A 5,799-nucleotide genomic window follows, 5' to 3' on the forward strand; every position below is an offset into this window, starting at 1 on the left:
GCGCATCCCACGCGACCCGACTGAAGTCTGAACTGGTCTACTATGTGTGGACAATAGGGCATTATTTTGACTTCCCGGCCGCGACGACCTTGGCGAGGGAGGACAGATGGGGGTCCCGAAAATCCTAGAATCGTGGTTTGTTCGCAGGGACACACACATCCGTGTGTAACAAAAAACGCGGCCCTCTCCACGAAGCTTACACAGGCATTGTTGTGTGACTACTGAAGATGCCTCCCGCAAGGGAGGCGAAACTGGTCAGAACTTCAGCTTGGGCGAGTTGGTTATTCATGATTCATGGAGGCGTTTATTCATGGAGGCGTTTATTCAAGGAGGCGAAACGTCTAGTGAAATTGTTTTTTCCTGTTCTGTGAAGTCGGTGCTTTTATTTTAATTATGTTACCAGTCGGCCTGTGTGACCAGTGCTCATTTGAAGAATCGCCTTTGTCTTTTTTGAACCCTAACAAAAACACCCTCATAACATTTTTTTTTTACTGTTCGGCTACGTTGGCATAGCCTATAATCGACATAATTTTTGCGAAAGCCTACTTTTATTTTATAATTATCTGTAACCATTTCTAATTGAAGAAGTGACAAGTATAATAATTATATTATGATTTCATATCAAAATTCGACGAACCGGGAGATGCGAAATTCAGTGAAACAGCTTTTCAAAAAAATATCCGGTGCCCGAAACTTGCTTATATTAAAATGTCTAACATGTGTATGTGTTCTAATACAGAAGATGAGTGCAATGTGGAAACTGAATGGCCTCACAAACAATTGTCAACGAGTTGGAATTTTTGATGAATTACCCTTTGTCGAGTCATCCTACTACCGATTGGCCTCTTCAATCAATTGCCCGTCGACAAATATTGTTGTTGGTTTATTTGCCATCTGCTGTAAGGGGAGAGTGTGGGGCTCGTCAAGCCGACATCTGCCAGCATTTTCATCACGCCTCCAGCGCCTGTACCGACTGACGCCGACGAGTTGGCCTAGAAATAAATACCCACGGACTATACTATAGATCTTTTCTGTGTACTCTCGTCCCCAGCCACCTAATAGGCGTATCCGGTATGGGCGACGAAAAAATAATCCAACGTTTCAACCTGCAAATAGTAAAACAATAAAGGGGAGGCAAAACGAGAATGGGTGACGGTTACGCTCATATCCTAAATGCCTGCTATTGGCGTGGAAAAGGCGAAACAATGTTTTCGCCCATACTGGAAGTGACGTCAATTCAAGATGGTGGCGCACTTGCAGAAAAGGTCTATAGCCGCTAAATATCTCTACGCGAACATGATTTGTTTTCAAAGGGGCACCCGCCTGTCGGTGCTTCTTTGAATTATACATACGTCACGGTCAAAACGTTCCGCAGCTAATGAGTGAAGGCCGACCAACCTATTTTGTCCAAATGTCCGTGTATGGGAGATGAGAATGCCACTGCGTCAAAGGCAAGACGTGTGCGAGCGTCGCTAAAAATAGAGACCACTATCGATGTTTTAGTATACATGGTTTCATTCTTAGTCAGAGCGCAAACAGAGGTTAGATGTCACGAAAACACATACACAAAGACAAAAAGCACTTTATCACGGCGCATTGTATGAGTTGTTATATTAGTGGGTGGAATCACCCAAACAAAGATAGTGAACGCCGTGGCGTTTAGGTGTTGAGCTGTTGGTGATGCTTGATCGGCACAATGTGTCAGTCGAGCTCCAACTGAGGGTGATATGAGGCGGGGCAGCTCTGTGGTTTTACTTGTTGTGTTGCATAGTTAGTTTCGGCCGTCAGCAAATAGTGAAAAATATCTATCTACCTATCTCTCTCTCTCTCTCTCTCTATATATATATATATATATATATATATATATATATATATATATATACAAAGGCAAAAATGCGTACTGTCAGAGTTACTAATTCGAAGTTTACTACGACGTTTCGAGCGGGGACCACTCTTCATCACCTAATGAAGAACGGTCCCCGCTCGAAACGTCGGAATAAACTTCGAATTAATAACTCCGACAGTACGCATTTTTGACTTTATATATATATATATATATATATACATTTTACTAATACAATGTCTGGACATTTACACTTACCAAGTAACCATTTTCAGCTATGATTTGAGACTGTGTTGCGCTTATCCCGCTCTTATTTATTTATTTTTTGTTTCTTTTGTTTTGGGCCTTTTTAGTATAGGCTTCCACCAGCTCGCTTGCACGTGAACTCTAATTTCAAGTGAAACAAGTTTGTAAATTAGGGCGACACTATATAGGTTTGAAATCCTATACCAATTTTATTGCCATTTGGTGAGCCACGTACGAATTTTGAAATATATCTTTTCATCCAAATAATCGATTAGTAAATCGAATAGCGATTCGGACGAATTTACTACGGCGGGAAGAACGAATTTGCAAATCTCATGGCAATTAGGAAATTTCAGCCATCCTTGGTTTCCGATTGGTCGCGCTCAGTAGCGGCTCCCTCCGCACAGAGTAGCCTCGAGTCAGAATTCGCGGGGTCTCTACTGACCGGCCAAAAAAGTGCGGCGCTTCAACTGCTCCCGCCCAGACGACTTGATGTATTTGTATACGCCCATGACATCGGCCGCGATCGGCGATTGAGGTTCCGTTAGCCGACGCAAGCGTCAGCGGACGTCTCATATTTCCATACTCTCATTTAACTACAGAAACAAAAACAACAACAAAAAAATCATCCAGTTCATGCTCACTATGTTCACCACTGACAAGATAGTCGGTAGTTTACGAGTTTCCGTGCAAAGCCGATCAAAACGAGGCACCAGATCAACTTTTACGGCTGCCATTAGGAAAGATCTGGCTTGTCGCGTTCCCTCAACGTCACTCCGAATATTGTTTGTGCCCCACGCACCATCCTCTTGTAGCAATATTTTTATTGTCCCCATGTGATTTCTTTTTTATGTTCTTACTGGTGTTTGATCATAATTCGGTCATTGAAATAGTTTTTGCTGCCGACCCTACCATTATTTTGACCCTCTGGCAGCAAAGGAATATTATGCCGGCATTACACACGAAATAAGAATGTAGACACTCCGTCCCATATCTCAAATTACATCACAACGTGTTTACACAACTGTAGTGCAGAGGTACGATGAGCAGGGTCTGAGAAAATATTAGTTTCAGTATTTTCAAAAGAGCGACGAAACAAAATAAAGAAAGGACCGCCAATCGGCAGCGCGTGCAAGCAGAGGCAGTAGTGACAGGAAGCGCGAGGTGTGTCTTTCGTACGGCCGGCATCAACTCACGCACTGTCCGAAGATGTACTCTGTTTTACTCGTAGGATTGCAACGCTGCGGAATGTAGGCGTGTGATTTCAGAAAGCGCGTCCTACCATTTCTACGCGCGAGTGCTCCTGCAACCCAAGCATTGTATACAGTTACGTCCTCGCGCCCGTGCCTTGGCCAGCCCCGTACACAACTTATGCAGTATCGAAAAGGCATAGTTCAAAATTGACGGTCCCCACTTTTCCATACCACTTCAAAACCCCATCTCGCTCAAATCACTTGGCAGCCGGACAATTTTGGCAGGGGGCCTCAAGTTGGGGATTATCCGGTACATTGTCCTCCCAACAATGAACGTGGGCGCGACGCGCCAGAGGGTGAACACGTGAAAGGAGGGGCGTAAGAGTGGAGAAGGAAACTCAAGGTCGCAAGCGACGGGAAAAAGGGTTTCGAAATTGGCGCGCAGGTTTCGCAGCATTTGCTCTTACGGACAGCCAACGCCGCCCTGGTGGTTCAACTAATGTTTTGTTCAAGATGGCCGCCGTGGTACCGCAGCCTTAATCATCAAACGTTCAGTTTCATGGTTTATTTCACAGCATTCTCAAAAATAAAGAGCAGTAAAGGTGTTACATATCGCTAGCATAAGTATTTCTGGCTGCTCCCTGCTTTTAAGTAAGGCAACGGCCCAAATTAAGCCGCTATAGCTTGCAGCGGTCATAACGTTTCAAGGAGACAATGCTCGCATTCATTAGCAACACTCTATTGGACGCCAAGTGGCATAATTTGGGCTCGTTTAAAGACGCCCTCCAGTGATATTTGAGCTTCTTCCCTAGTTGTGTTATTTACCTCTTTAGTGAATCGGTGAACTCAGTGAATAAATACTAAAGCATAAAATAGTAGTGCATCATATTTTTAATAAAACATACGAAAACCCGGGACTGGACAAAGTTACCTAAGGAAGTATTTGCGTTTACGAATGCTTAGATCCATGAAAGGGAATTCTAAATGCGAGATGGGGGGCTGCGGTACATTTGTATTTTATATCTTGGGAATATGAGAGACACTTCCGTAGAAATGGCATAAATAAGTCCTAGAACAGAGAGCCTGGAACACAGATATGAAGTTCTACAAGTCCAAAATATGTCGCTAGGCACTATCCATTATTTAACACTGAAATACATATACATTGTGGCAAATAGTATCTGTCTACTTGTCTCCAATGGCTATGTGGTACTTGTATTCTCTAAAATGATTCAAATAGGTCAAACAGTCAGTAACCGTCACAATCAGCCCCCCCCCCCCCCCCCCATTAATAGCAATATCATTATAAACAGAGAAGATAAAAATAGGACTCGATGGACCTCTTGACGCGTTGGACCTCTTGACGCGTTGGACCTCTTGACTCGATGGACCTCTTGACTCGTTGGACCTCTTGACGCGTTGGACCTCTTGACTCGAATTGGACATTTTGACTCGTTGGACCTCTTGACTCGGCTGTCACGTGGCTATTGGACCTCTTGACTCGTTGGACCTTTTGACTCGTTGGACCTCTTGACCATAAGCGCTAATATAATACTCCATTGAAAAAGACTGTATAAAATTGATAGATTTGCCACTTTGTTGGTGTCTTTTGCGCAAGCCACTGTGCAGTATTTTCAGATAGGCCATAAGAGGGCATAATTTTCGAAGGGTAGACATATCCAATATTGGCGACGAAAATATAATGAAACATTTCAACGTGCAAACAGTGCAACCAAAAAAAAAAAAAAAATAGAGGAGAGGCAAGACGAGAATGAATGACGGTTACGCTCCTGAATATCTTCTATTGGCCTAGCGGCAGCAAAATCATTTTTTCGCCCAAGCTGCAAGTGACAACATTCAAGATAGCGGCGATCTTGTGGAAAAGGTGTATGGTGTTTACTGGGCGCCATATTTGAGCGCGGTGTTCACAATACAGGGCCGAAGCCAGCCGCCCCCCCCCCCCCCCCCCTTTATCATCTGAGAAAAACTGCATGGGCGCCGCCATCGCCGACCTTTAGTTTTTGTTTCCTTTTATATTGTTCACTTTCACTCCATCATTACCATAACAGGACAGGTTATTGCCATTTTTGATTTGACTGTGCTCTTCTCCACAGCATTGGCCTTCGTGAAGGCTCGTCAAGGCCCACCTCAGTGGCTTGTTATCTCGGTAAGACAAGAGAAGGTCAGCAATGGCGGCTCTAATCTGGCGCGTGTGTAAAGCGTCTATGCAATCTGGGTGGTCTGCCATATGTGTTGCGGGAGCATTCTGGAGACCCGTTATATAAGCTCGCGCTAAGCAACAACAAACTCCATTATGGCCGCCAGTGAAATACCACCTATTGGCGACGTGCGTGACCAAAAACGTCGGAGTGGTCGGCGTTCCACGATTGGGAAACGTAAAGTCCTCGCTTGGCTTGAGTGAGAGACAAACAGCATCACACATTTTTGAAAACCGGAGACGACGGACGACGGGGGTTTTCAAAAAATGTGTAACATCAACCAGCTCGCCTGCCTACT

This window comes from Ixodes scapularis, unplaced genomic scaffold (genome assembly GCF_016920785.2).
Source record: "Ixodes scapularis isolate PalLabHiFi unplaced genomic scaffold, ASM1692078v2 PGA_scaffold4__175_contigs__length_147842914, whole genome shotgun sequence".
NCBI classification, from domain to species: Eukaryota; Metazoa; Arthropoda; class Arachnida; order Ixodida; family Ixodidae; genus Ixodes; species Ixodes scapularis.